This window comes from Triticum urartu, chromosome 2A (assembly GCF_056163025.1).
Source record: "Triticum urartu cultivar PI428250 chromosome 2A, HENAU_Tu73, whole genome shotgun sequence".
Lineage (NCBI taxonomy): Eukaryota > Viridiplantae > Streptophyta > Magnoliopsida > Poales > Poaceae > Triticum > Triticum urartu.
The window spans coordinates 531704680-531718628 of NC_141874.1; the positions used below are offsets into that span (position 1 = coordinate 531704680).

The 13949-nt window shown below is 44.8% G+C and overlaps 1 long non-coding RNA gene across 9 annotated transcripts; it reads right to left on the reverse strand.

Moving 5' to 3' along the window:
• Positions 1-3638: 3638 nt before the first annotated feature.
• Positions 3639-12698, reverse strand: LOC125532017 (uncharacterized). 9 transcript variants are annotated; one of them, XR_015616866.1, is made up of 9 exons: positions 12225-12698; positions 12055-12116; positions 11438-11531; positions 10554-10593; positions 9945-10091; positions 8592-8694; positions 7951-8042; positions 7356-7444; positions 5007-6052 (listed from the first exon to the last, which is right to left on the reverse strand). It is a non-coding gene; the product is annotated as an uncharacterized LOC125532017 (long non-coding RNA). The 9 variants fall into 9 exon arrangements; XR_015616870.1 differs by adding an exon at positions 3639-3883 and having other exon boundaries at positions 5949-6052; positions 7951-10091; positions 12225-12697; XR_015616865.1 differs by lacking the exon at positions 8592-8694.
• Between the last annotated feature and the right edge of the window lie 1251 nt (positions 12699-13949).

Consider the following 13949-nt stretch of genomic DNA (forward strand, 5'->3'; position numbering starts at 1 on the left):
GGCGAGGCCGACGTTGCTGGGCCTTGGCGTGCTGCACTGGGCCGGAGGCGAGGCCCACGCGGAGGGTCAACGGCGTCGAGCGGGGATCTGGTTCCCGATCCATGGCGGCGACGGCGCACCGGGTTCCCGACGAGGGCGGAGGGCACGACGACGGCCGGAGAGCGACGGGGAGCGCCGGGGATGGATAGATCCGGGCGGTGGCTCACCGGATCCGGTGCGGAAATGGCGGGAGCGGCTCGGGACGACGAGCTTGACGCCTCGTCGCCGGCGAGCACCTGCGGGAGAGAGAGAGGCCGTGAGAGAGACCAGGGAGGGAGGAGCAGAAGGCGGGGCCGGCGCGAGCTCACCGCGGCGGCGATGGTGCGTCGCGAGGCGCGACCGGGTGGCAGAGAAGACTCCGGGCAGGGATCCGGCGAAGCCTCGCCGGAGTTCCACGGCGGCGGCGCGACGCGATGGTGAAGGCAGCGTACGGGCTGCGCGGCGGCGGAGCAGGGCCGGTTCGGCCCGGCACGGGCCGGATCCGGGCATGGCGGGTCCGCGCGGCGGGGAAGTGGGCACAACGACGCGTGTCGGCTCCGGATTGGACGAAAGCGGCGGCGGACATGTCCGGGCTGCGGGGGAGAAGTGTCCGGCGGCGCGGAGAGGCTGAAGTTAGGGTTTCATCCGCGAAATGATCCGAAATTTCGGGGAGGGTGCTCTTTTATAGGTAGAGGGAGCTAGGAAGCTCCAAATGAGGTGCGATTTTCGGCCACGCGATCGTGATCGAACGACCGAGATGATGGAACAGAGTTAGGTGGGTTTTGGGCCAAAATGGAAGGGTGTTGGGCTGCAACACACACGAGGCCTTCTCGGTCCCTCGGTTAACCGTTGGAGTATCAAACGAAGTCCAAATGGTACGAAACTTGACAGGCGGTCTACCGGTAGTAAACCAAGGCCGCATGACAAGTCTCGGTCCAATCCGGAAATGTTTAATCCCCACACAAGAAAGAAAGATAGAAATGACCACCGGAGGAGAACGAAGCGCCGGATTGCAAAACGGACAACGGGGAAAATGCTCGGATGCATGAGACGAACACGTATGCAAATGCAATGCACATGATGACATGATATGAGATGCATGACACGCAAGCAATGACAACGCAATAACAGCGAATAACTGCACGACACCTGGCACATCGGTCTCGGGGCGTTACACGAACGTGCATATCATACTTTATAAAGGGGAGGGGGGTGGGTAGAGAAACCCCAAAGTCTACAAATGGCATTACAACGCCTAGAGCCTTGGCTCCAAGTCCCACTCACACGTTCCTAGTACAAAGTACTCACGTCTCGTCCACCTTTAAAGCTTCACCGCGACTGCTCCAATCTTTTTTGAGCAATCCCGCTTGATGCTAAGCATTTTCTTCCGCCATGATTATCTATATTACTCCCTCTAATGATGGTGAGGCTCCATCGAAAATAATGGCATTCCTATAAGGCTGGTCATAGTGGGGAGTAACTTAGACTAAAGTGCATGGTACTAGTCCAAGTTACTACCTTCATAATGCAAAGTAACATAATAGTAGTATCATAAATGTCTTCATTTATTAGCTGGTAGACTTATCTTGTCTTGAAAAGCGCTATGTTATAGTAACATATTATGTTACTATCTCTCATTAATTATTTACCACATAAGCAAAATTTTCTTGAAGTACGCTATGTTACTAGCTAAGTTACTCCGGGGAGTAATTTAGACTAATGTCATGTGCAAAGTAACATAATACTAGTATCATATGTGACCTCATTTAATAGCTTGTAGACTCATATTGTCTTGGAAAGCGCTATGTTACAGTAACATATTATGTTACTACTTCTTATTAACTACTTGCCATATAAGCAAAAAATTCTCAAGGTGCGCTATGTTACTACCTAAGTTACTCCCACTATGACTAGCCTAAGACTAGTCACAACGGATAGTTACATACACTAGTAACATACACATATTTCTAGAGTATGTTACTACCTTCATAGTGGGTACTAACTTAAGTGTGATAACATGCAAAGATTCGTTTATTAGGTTATAGACTCAGGGGGTGTTTGTTTCCAGGGACTTTTTGGTGTACAGACTAGAAAAAGTCCCTCTTAGAGACTTTTTAACCAAACAGGGGGACTACTAGGGACTAAAAGTTGCTTTTTAAGACTAAATGAAGAAGACTCTCAAGGAGAGTCTTTTTTGGTACTTTTTAAGACTTTTCCAACAATGCCCCTCCATGCACCCATTGACCCGCCACCCCATGATATTGTTTGGTTGTTATTTTTCTATATACTAGGGGTAACATAATCATTTAATAACTTCTAGAGAGGGACTAGGGACTTTTTAGTCTCTGGAAACAAACAGGGAGGGACATTTTAGAAACTAGGGACTTTTTAATTGGGACTAGAAAAAGTCCTAGGACTTATGAACCAAACAGGGCCTCATATTGCATTGGAACATGTGATGTTACAATAACTAGCTAAGTTAGTACAACTACCTCTCTCTTCATTAACTCATTGCCACAAAAGCAAATTTGCTGAGTTGGACTCGATGTTACTGCTGAAGTTACTCCCACTGTGGCTAGTCTAATGTATACTAGATAGGAAGTGCGACTTGCCGCACCCCACCCGCCCCACTCATATCCAACCTGGTATGAGACGTTTTGTATTTCATACGTTTATACAATGAAAGCAATACCGCAAAGGCTTGAGCTGCCCCTCCCTCCCCGCCCTCGTTCTCGAACTCACCAGTCCCTCGGTGGAGTGCAGCTCAACGCCTGTACGACTGCCAGTCTGCTCTACTCCCCCGTCCTATTCCCTTGTCTCGCTCGTTCATCAAACGACGCACCGTGGGGCTTAGGAATAATGCTACATATACATAGGTTTACACGAATTTTATTAATAGGTGGATTTTAATTGGAGACTAAGGGGAGGAAGGGCCATCTTCATGAAAATCAAGGAAGGAGTGGTTAATTAGAAAGAAAGAATCCTAATCAATGTGTAACTACATGTAACTCTTTGTATGTTTAGCATTATTGTGCGATCCAAGGCTCAATGACAGCAAGCTTGACATGACCAATTTCCTTCCGCACCATCGTGGAGAGAATCCTAGGCGTTATATGGGGCTAAATTTCGTGTTTGACCCTTTTCTGAAACTTGATCGAGATCTGGCCCTAGTTTGTAAAAACTTCGGGATCTGGTCCTTTCGCTATCGCGAGGGTCTATGAGTGTAGGGGATAACAACCTACCGCCAAAGTCACCGGCAGTAGGGTTGCACACCCTATCGAGAAATTTTTCTAAGTATGGAAAATAGTGCATGCTCCCATCTACCGCCGTGCACATTGACGGTAGGATTGTATAGCCTATCGCCAGCCTGTTTGGCGGTAGGGTTGTCTCCTACCGCCAAGATCCCTGGCGGTAGGCTGTTGCATCCTACCATCATAAATCCTGGTGGTAGCAAAAGATCTCGATCAAGTTTTAGAAAAGGATCAGATCTCAAAAAATTTACAAACTAGGGCAAGATCTTGATTAAGTGTTAGAAAAGAATCAAAACATGAATTTTAGCCTTATTTTTTCTCGACTATGCACGAACGTGCATATCATACTTTATAAAGGGGAGGGGGGTGGGTAGAGAAACCCCAAAGTCTACAAATGGCATTACAACGCCTAGAGCCTTGGCTCCAAGTCCCACTCACACGTTCCTAGTACAGAGTACTCACGTCTCGTCCACCTTTAAAGCTTCACCGCGACCGCTTCAATCTTTTTTGAGCAATCCCGCTTGATGCTAAGCATTTTCTTCCGCCACGATTATCCATATTACTCCTTCTAATGATGGTGAGGCTCCGTTGAAAATAATGGCATTCCTATAAGGCTGGTCATAGTGGGGAGTAACTTAGACTAAAGTGCATGGTACTAGTCCAAGTTACTACCTTCATAATGCAAAGTAACATAATAGTAGTATCATAGATGTCTTCATTTATTAGCTGGTAGACTCATCTTGTCTTGAAAAGCGCTATATTACAGTAACATATTATGTTACTACTTTTTATTAACTACTTGTCATATAAGCAAAAAATTTTCGAGGTGCGCTATGTTACTACCTAAGTTACTCCCACTATGACTAGCCTAAGACTAGTCACAACGGATAGTAACATACGCTAGTAACATACACATATTTCTAGACTATGTTACTACCTTCATAGTGGGTAGTAACTTAAATGTGATAACATGCAAAGATTCGTTTATTAGGGGACTTTTTGGTGCAGAGACTAGAAAAAGTCCCTCCTAAAGACTTTTTAACCAAACGGGGACTAAAAATTGCTTTTTAAGACTAAATGAAGAAGACTCTCAAGGAGAGTCTTTTTTGGTACTTTTTAAGACTTTTCCAACAATGCCCCTCCATGCACCCATTGACCCGCCACCCCATGATGTTGTTTGGTTGTTATTTTTTTATATACTAGGGGTAACATAGTCATTTAATAACTTCTAGAGAGGGACTAGGGACTTTTTAGTCTCTGGAAACAAACAGGGAGGGACATTTTAGAAACTAGGGACTTTTTAATTGGGACTAGAAAAAATCCTAGGACTTATGAACCAAACAGGGCCTCATATTGCATTGGAACATGTGATGTTACAATAACTAGCTAAGTTAGTACAACTACCTCTCTCTTCATTAACTCATTGCCACATAAGCAAATTTGCTGAGTTGGACTCGATGTTACTGCTGAAGTTACTCCCACTGTGGCTAGTCTAATGTATACTAGATAGGAAGTGCGACTTGCCGCCTCACCCGCCCCAGTCATATCCAACCTGGTATGAGACGTTTTGTATTTCATACGTTTATACAATGAAAGCAATACCGCAAAGGCTCGGTAGGCTACAGAAGAAGTGAAAGGCTCAATTGTTCGTGATAATTTATTTACAATCTACACAAGGCCACAAAAAAGAGAGTAACATCCATGCATAGTTTCTATACTAAGCATAGGCAGAGTGCATACAAAACATGTGTTACACAGAATTTTTATTGCCCAATACTTTTGCAGTTGCACAGGTCACACATGTTACAGATAGATAAGGTGCCGACAATGATAAAACAAAAAAAATAACTAATAGGCACACAAGCCTTCGTTTTCCCCCCTGACAGATTCACTTTTACCTAGAACTTCCGTGCTTCGCATCTACAGAAACTATATCATCTGAATCTGTATATCTATCTACTGCTTTCTTTCGTGTCCGGTGTACCATATCTTTGTTCTGAATTCAAGTGACTAAACATTGATATGTACACAGTATCAAACAAAAGTAAAGGGGATTAGGGGGTAAATAAGCTACCTGTTGCAATAACCAAATACATGTTATAATTCTGACGCAAACAAAAAATGTAACAACAAGAAGTCAAACCATATATTGTCCGAGAAAGACGATCAATGTCTCCATTACCCCAAAATTTATTGATAGGCAACAATGGTTGTACAATGATCAGGTGGCATACACCATGAACAATATAAGTGACACACTCATGTAAGTAGGCATGGAAGAACACTAATAACTGCAAGATGATGCAGCTAACTTAGAATAAAGGAGCCACAACTGAAATACATGCAAACTGGTGCAACTAACTGAGATAAAGGTTAGTATAAGTTTCCTATATAAATTTAGGTTAAAAGGTAAATCAACTAAAGTTTTTTTGTTCTTCCTATATACTGGCATATGGGATCGGTAACCCACTCTGTTCCAACCCAACAAAAATAGAGAAAACAGAGCATCAATCTTGCTTTCTTTAACGCTAGAGAGATCGGTCCCAAAAGGCCTTGCCCAGGAACCAACAAGGCATCATGTTGTGTTTCACAAAGACCATGAAGCATAAGCAACTAATCATAGAAGTAGACACAAACTTGGTTACCTAGGCTCGAAATGCAGGGCTGGCGGCTACTCACCTAGGCCCGAAGTAGCTGTCTCTGTCGTTGGGTCATTGACAGTAAGGCGGGATAGATTCATCTTGGGCTCCTCTCCCTTTGTGTGGTGGCAGCCTGAGCTTCTCCTGCCGAGCGCCAATGAGGAAGAGATCGAGCAGAATCGGTGAGTGGCTGACTTTCGTAATGCAAAATCGGTGAAACTAAAAACACATGCTATAGTTTGAAGCAAAGAAGTAGCATGCGCATTGGAATGTCATTGTTTTAATTATAGAAGTGGCATCAAATTTAAAAAAACACAGAAGTGCCACATTTTTTCCAAACCAATAAAACTGAAATAATCTAAGAATATTATCATTACAGAGCAATAATTTCTGAAGTCGGTGTCTATAAAAAGTAAAATAATATAAGGAAATCTATCTACTATCACCAGCATTGCAAACCAAACCAATCAGTAGTATAACAATCAGATCGATGATAGGGGCTTTGGCTAGTGTGGTGCCCGAGGTTGCTCACCGACGTACAACAGCGACTTTGGATAGAATCACCGCCCAAAATGATCAAATATTCAAGTGCGGTGCATAGTTCTTTCAAGATAAAAAGAACAGTTGATTATGTGATGTTTCAAATAGTACGTCCATAGTAGTGTACAAGTGTTCCCTCAATTTAATCAAGCCATTTATTCTTCCTACATATACTCCCTATGCACCATAGAACTTATCCATTAATGAGTTCTCTGTAGGTTTTTGCAAGGAATTATTTGCATCTACATATCTTATACATTTGCTTGTTTCCTAACATATCAGTTTTTGCAAGGAATTATTTTCAATCCAAATTTAGACTGAGATACAAAACTGAACTATGCAATCCAAATTATACATCCTATGGACATAGTTAGGCACTGATGCTAATCCACCATCCAATGATCACGCCACAACACAAATACAGTTTTGGGTTGCATCTTACCGCTCAGAGATAGTAGTCACACTTGCAAGTAGCAACTGTGATATGTCAGATGATACAGAAAAGCAAACAAACAACGGCCACCTCGACCAACGGTGAAGCTCTGAATTAGGACTGGAAGGACGGACCATATAATATGATAGAGGAAAAGCAAGATATGAATGTTAGAAATCAAAATCCCAACCTTAGCTAGCTGAACCACCAAACAAAGTTTAGTTTCAGAGCGGGTAATATAATCATAACATTATACAGAGAGGTATCATGCATGTTGACTATACAATATTTAAAGCGAACAAAGAGGTATTTTATTCCAATGGTTTATTCAATTCTTGATGCGTTTATTCCAATGGTTTATTCAATAACTAAAAAAAAGGTACAGGCAAGCACATAACAGAGCATATGGTATACCTACCTAGAGCAGCACAAGAGAAAGAGAGGGAGCCAGAGGTAGGAGATGGGATCACTCACCGGAGAGGGAGGTTGTGGTCGACCGCCGTCGTCGGGGTCGGGCATGGGCTCCACGTCATGCAGCAGCATCGATTCCTGCGGGCTCAGGTCTGAAATGCATCACAATGTTCAACACCGTCAGACTCAAATTCAGGTTCAGTATGCCAAAGAACAGGACGCCAAGACAAATCTGATTCAGGTTCAGTATGACAAATAACACATCACCAAGTGAAATGTGATTAAGGTTCAGTATGGCAAAGAATACGCCACCATGAGAAATGTGGTTTTTAGTGTCTGGCGAGCAAGTATGATGTGTATTCATCTGTAACTTGATTACATGAATTCAGGTTCAGCATGTCAAGAAAGAGCAGTAGTGCTACATATTCCTCCGTGATTGGATGATCATAAAAGTTACACTATCCAAGAGCTGTCACTCCCCCTAATGTTATAAAACACTAAAGCCTGGAGCACATTAGTTGGAAGTGATATATACAACATGCAGCTAGCCGAAGATCACCTAAAGAAGGGACTATTGTACCGTATATTGTTAGGGTTAAAATTCAGGTATTGGCACACAGAGAAACTAACAGGAAAACATGCACCATTAATGACTCACCATAAGGGCAGTAGATGATCTACAGTAGATGGTTACCAAATAATGCTCGGAAGAACAATCTCTCGAAAAGAACCATGAGAGCGCCAAACTATCTGTAAACATGAAGAATGCCCTTGCTAGGATTAGAAGAGACGAGTATGCTATGATAATCCAAAGAACAAAAGGAATTTAAAGTTATCAAAGCATAAAGCAAGCGCTGAACCTATAAAAATATCCGCTAAGCTTTGCCTGAAAACCCACCAAATATATCCTCGGTTACATAGTTGTCTCTGTCAAGGTAGTGACTACAGAAAGGTTTCCCAACAAAACAAAATAAAGTTGTTCTTTCTTTTTGAGAGTTTGATAGCAAACCCGCAATGCATCAGAAAGGGCATGTGTAGCTAGATAAATTACTTGTTTCAACACGATTGGCATATTTTTATAAGGAACCACATACTACGTATGAGACAAATTCCCATGGTACTATAAACCACCGGTTTATCAAACACTACAAAAAATAAAGTCTGATAATACTTCAACTTGGAGTTAGACATCTTATTTACGACTGAACAAATTGTAGTCTCCGTACTGATAAGCAAGAGATAATTAGACCAACAAATAAACCATAGTTTATGGACATGGAAGATGTTGGAGAACACCACTGTATCATGTAGCACCAATCAGCTATCTCGGGAAATTTCAAAAGGGGTGCACCACGACGGCAAGCGGAGCGTCGTGTGGGTCCTCTCCGAGCACAATCCTCGCCTGTAGCACAAACACAAAGAGAAGGAAGCACACCCAGACCCAGGTCAACCCACAATCGAATCTGAAGCCCAACCAAAATTGAAGCAAAAAAAGGGGTCGGGCAGCGATGCACCAGGGGCTCCTCGGAAAGCGAGCAGCTCTCGGAGTCGAACCTGAGAGCCTCCAAGGCCGAACCTGCGAGTTTTTCTAGTATTCGCCTGACCAAAATGTTGGGACCGGCACCCTCATGCCAAGGCATATTTTTACCATACAAACTCAAGGCAATAAGAGCGGCTCCGATAACTTGTTGGGAGCGAGTCTTTCTAGTATAACAAAGTACAACTTACTCTTAACCAGATTAAATCAAGGACCAACAACAAACAATAAAAGATCAAGAACAACTCGTATGCAATAAAGGTATGAGAGAGAAGAAATCTTTACATAAGACGACTATAAGCAGTGGAGCATAAATAAGCAACACCTTTAAATACAAATAAAAGGGTCCAGGGTTCATTGCATAGTGGGCTCAGATCTGACTTGCCTCGATCATATAACCTACCGCCGTCTCTTATCACCAGATCAATCTGTTTATACAGTGGAGTTGCCCTGGTTATCACTCAACAAGAATGACCATCCAAGGACAGAGCAACAAGTATCACATGATCAAAAAGGATTCTAGAGACAAGAGGGAGGATTCAACTTGATACCCACAGGTGCCTCGGTTGCTCAAAGGCACACTTTTTTCCAGCCACGGCTAATCATCATCGCCCCAACACGAGAGAGAGGGCCGTGTGAGAGAAGAGGGGATTCAGAGAGAAAGGGCGAATGGGAGCACGAAAGGGCAAGCTGGTGCCCTCCCCCACCTCATCCACGCACGGGCCAACCACCGTCCACCACGCACAAGGCCAAAACGTGAAAAGACCAAAATACCCTCTGTGGGGGTACGTTATTTCTTGCGGTGGCACAAGATATTTGCCAGCCCACGCGCCCCACGGGCCACACAGCCAAAACACATAGCCACGGTCACTGAACAAGGCGGCCCACACGCCGGAAACCCCACACGCCAGCGAAATACGCTCAAAACGGCGGAGTAAGCGAAAACCCAGGGAAACGGTGACTTTCATTGCGACAGGAGCAACGAATCAATCCGACGGCGCAGGTCATCCCACTGCTCGATCCGGCGGCTGGAATCACATCAAGCAAACGAATCTAACGGCCAGGAGGCCCAAATCGCTGAGGAGCCAGGGAATCCGATCGTAGTCGTTTTTTACCTCACCGTGGGAGGTTGTAGCCGAGGCAGTACTCAGTGAGCACCGGGGTTGCGCCTGAACGCCGTCCAACCGGTGAGGAACCGCATCGGAGTTGCGCCTTGCACCGTCCCGCCGACGAGCACGAATGCATCAAACAACCAAGTGACTCTGTGCACGAAATACATGTCAAACAATATCAACAATCAGATATGCTATTGCAATAAGCGAATAAACATTTAGTATAATAGAACAATGTAATCGAAGCGGGGCTAGGCAATACAGAAAGCAATGCATATTTGATAGACCAGCTCATCTATCACTGGAACTGTAGAGTATTTAGATGACTGCTAATAATAGTATGTCACTGCTGATATATTTGTAAGTCAAATGGAATGTGTTTTGTTAAAAACCCAAATAATGGCCTGACTTTGATGAAGCCACAGGACGCTACAGGGTTAAAGGATAGTTTTCATCAAGAATATGCGCATTGGGATCCACACACATGTCAGTAAATCAAGAAACTACATATGTTCCTACCTGGAGGTACCCATTCGTATTGCAAGCAAGACACTGAACAACAATAGCAGGGATCTGCAGTAGAGTAGGACCGATTAACGGCTTAGGATATACCTTGTGTGCCAGTGAACCTTAGATCTGAAAGCCCGTGCACCTGTCGAACATAATGACTATTAAGAGAATGATTTCAAAGCAACCGTAACTGGCATAATGATTATTAAGTAAACAGGTACATAACGAATACAATGAATGTCTACATAGTACCCCATCTCTCTGAATACTGAATACATGCACACTCATTTTGAAGTACACTTTTGGAGCGATGGAAAACCAGGAAATTAGAATGCAGGGAAAAAGAAAATTAAGAGAACCAGCCAACTATGCAAGGGCACCACCTGACAGTTCAGAACTTCAGGAGGTGCTTACTGTATTATCGATATAGCGATGCATCTTGTTAGAATCAGCAAATAAATGCATATGCTAGCAGTTAGTGTTCGCAGGGAGAAAACAAACAATCCATTACTGAATTATGCATATACATCCCCGTGAATAAACTACACGTGCACCGCAACATCAAACTATCCATGTGCAATCGGAGAGAAGTAACATACTGTCCTTTTATCTTATACTCTATCTTATATGGCAGTCTGCCATGCTGATGTTGTCTTTGTATTCATTACAATATCACATATCAACCTATGTTTTTAGGTCCCTACAAATTTGTTCCAAATTTGGTTAGACGAACTACACAGCAGAAGCACTTTTAGCTAACATAAGAATACACCATCATTAGGTATACAGGTTTACAACCATGATAAGCAAAACATTGCCATCTTTCTCTAGTCAACTCATGGCATGAACAAAATAACGTGACCACGGAAATATCATGTACACATTGGAGTTCATGTGTTGTTTGATCAAACAAGGAAATCAATATTTGACAAAGTATTTCAGGCAAACAAATATGGAAGAAATTAACGATTTCATATGTGAATTACCAAAGAAATTAGCCCGAGCGAGGTACAAACGTCGACCACCACATACAGAACAGAAAATGGAGAAGCACTCATCCTCGCAACATATCGCCATCATCTGAGACAGAATACAAACGCACAAAATGGAAATAGTAAGCACATGCATCATAAGTAAGATACTAAATTAGGACTTGAAAGAGTAAAATCAGCACACAAGTGGTGCTTACAACAATCTTCACACAAACTTTACACCGGCCAAAACGAAACTTATATAGATTTTCCTACCACAATGTTATAAACTACTATCTAATTGACCATCATCTGAGATAGTATCTCAAAAAACGTTATCAATGCATTTTTATAGCTAGCTGCATTTCAACAATCCTGGTCAACCATGAATAAATTAGCAGAACACCAAGATATATGTACAGGAGCATCGGGTTCATTTGATACATGTACATACAATCAACAGGATATTTTTATCTTGAACAACAATTAATCTAGTGTCTAGACAATGGAAGAAAGACATGATACGGACTATCCTACAGTCCTCCATTACTAATTTTTCATCAAGCAACAACATAATTCAAATGCATGATCTCAACTGAGGCACAAATAAACCAGATGGGAAATCAATAAACCTTCCAATTTTGGGATCCAACAGCTCTGGAGGACTGCACCTCTCCCCTTGTGATCCGTCCCCCTGCAAAAAAAAAAACAAATTGACATATCCAATTGAATCTCGAGCGGATGAACACACACACACACACAGAGAGAGAGAGGAAATGGGGGAAGTGGAGATAACGCTCACCGCTGCCTTCACACAGTTGATCTGAGGCGGCACATCACGGTTTGTTTCCTTCACGGACGCGCACTGGCACAAGGACGAGGGCCCATCGTTCCTCCAGTCGATGGAGGCGCCTGGAACAACGACCAGGAGGCGATGCAGTGCGGGAGGACTTAGGCGGTGTCGGCGAGGACCGATCGGAGCTGCAGGCGCAGCGCCGGCGTCCATGGCGACGCCGTGTAGTGCACCGATGACCGCGGTGCTAGGGTTAGCCGGGGCCGCTCGTAGAGGAGCGGCGCGATGGATCAACGTGGTGGAGAAGGAGCAGCGTCACAAGATGACATCGTGGATGTGCTGGATGGTGACGGACTTCGCCGGAACTGGCCGGTACCAGGCGACGATGGTGGCGGCGGCAGTTGGGGAAGAGAGAGAGGATCGTGGGAGAGAAGAGGGGATCCAGAGAGAAAGGACGAATGGGAGCACGAAGGGTCAAGCCGGTGCCCTCCCCCACCTCATCCACGCACGGGCCAACCACCGTCCACCACGCACAAGGCCAAAACGTGAAAAGACCAAAATACCCTCTGCGGGGGCACGTTATTTCTTACGGTGGCACAAGATATTTGCCAGCCCACGCGCCCCACGGGCCACACAACCAAAACACATAACCACGGTCACCGAACGATGCGGCCCACATGCCGAAAACCCCACACGCCAGCGAAGTACGCTCAAAACAGCGGAGTAAGCGAAAACCCAGGGAAACGGTGACTTTCATTGCGACAGGAGCAACGAATCGATCCGACGACGCAGGTCATCCCATTGCTTGATCCGACGGCCGGAATCACATCAAGCAAACGAATCTAACGGCCAGGAGGCCCAAATCGCTGAGGAGCCAGGGAATTCGAGCGGATTCGTTTTTCTGAATGGAACGCAACCGGGGTCGCCCCGAGTTTTATCTGTAATCAAGGACAGGGCAGGTGTGGCGCCCCGTGAACATGGCAAATTAAGCTCATTTACTGCACTCAACCAAGTGACGGTGGTGGTCAAAAGCGATTGGGCAAGTGCAGTCGCACTGCCGCAGCCGCAAACCATTTACGCCCTTGGCAGGAGCCAACCTGGCCACCACCCATCACTTCCACTTCCACAGCGCAAGCCTGTAAAGTGGTTAAACCCTTAGCTTCGCTGTATTTAACCATCACGCAGACTGACTCCGGCATTGCATCGCCACCCAACCCAACGGCACCACACAGCTCAAGGAAGCTCAAGGACTCCAGAGGAAGGAGCCATGGCGCTCGGCAAGCTTGGCGTGGCCGTGCTGGTGGCATCTCTCCTCCTGCTCAGCACCATCAAGGTAAGTTAAGGGGACCGTATGTGTAAGTACTCAATGCGACAATGCATGATAGTGTGATGATCCTCAAAAGATAAGGTATGTGATCATAGCACGCACGGGTGCATGGTACCGTATGTGACAGTAGCACCACCAACCTCCACCGAGTTGTGTTCCCGGGCTGGAGCTCTGGCCAAAGATTACGCATACTTTGTTACTTGAGATAAAAGGAAGGCATGGTAGTCAAATACCCTCTGCGGGGGCACGTTATTTCTTACGGTGGCACAAGATATTTGCCAGCCCACGCGCCCCACGGGCCACACAACCAAAACACATAACCACGGTCACTGAACGATGCGGCCCACATGCCGAAAACCCCACACGCCAGCGAAGTACGCTCAAAACAGCGGAGTAAGCGAAAACCC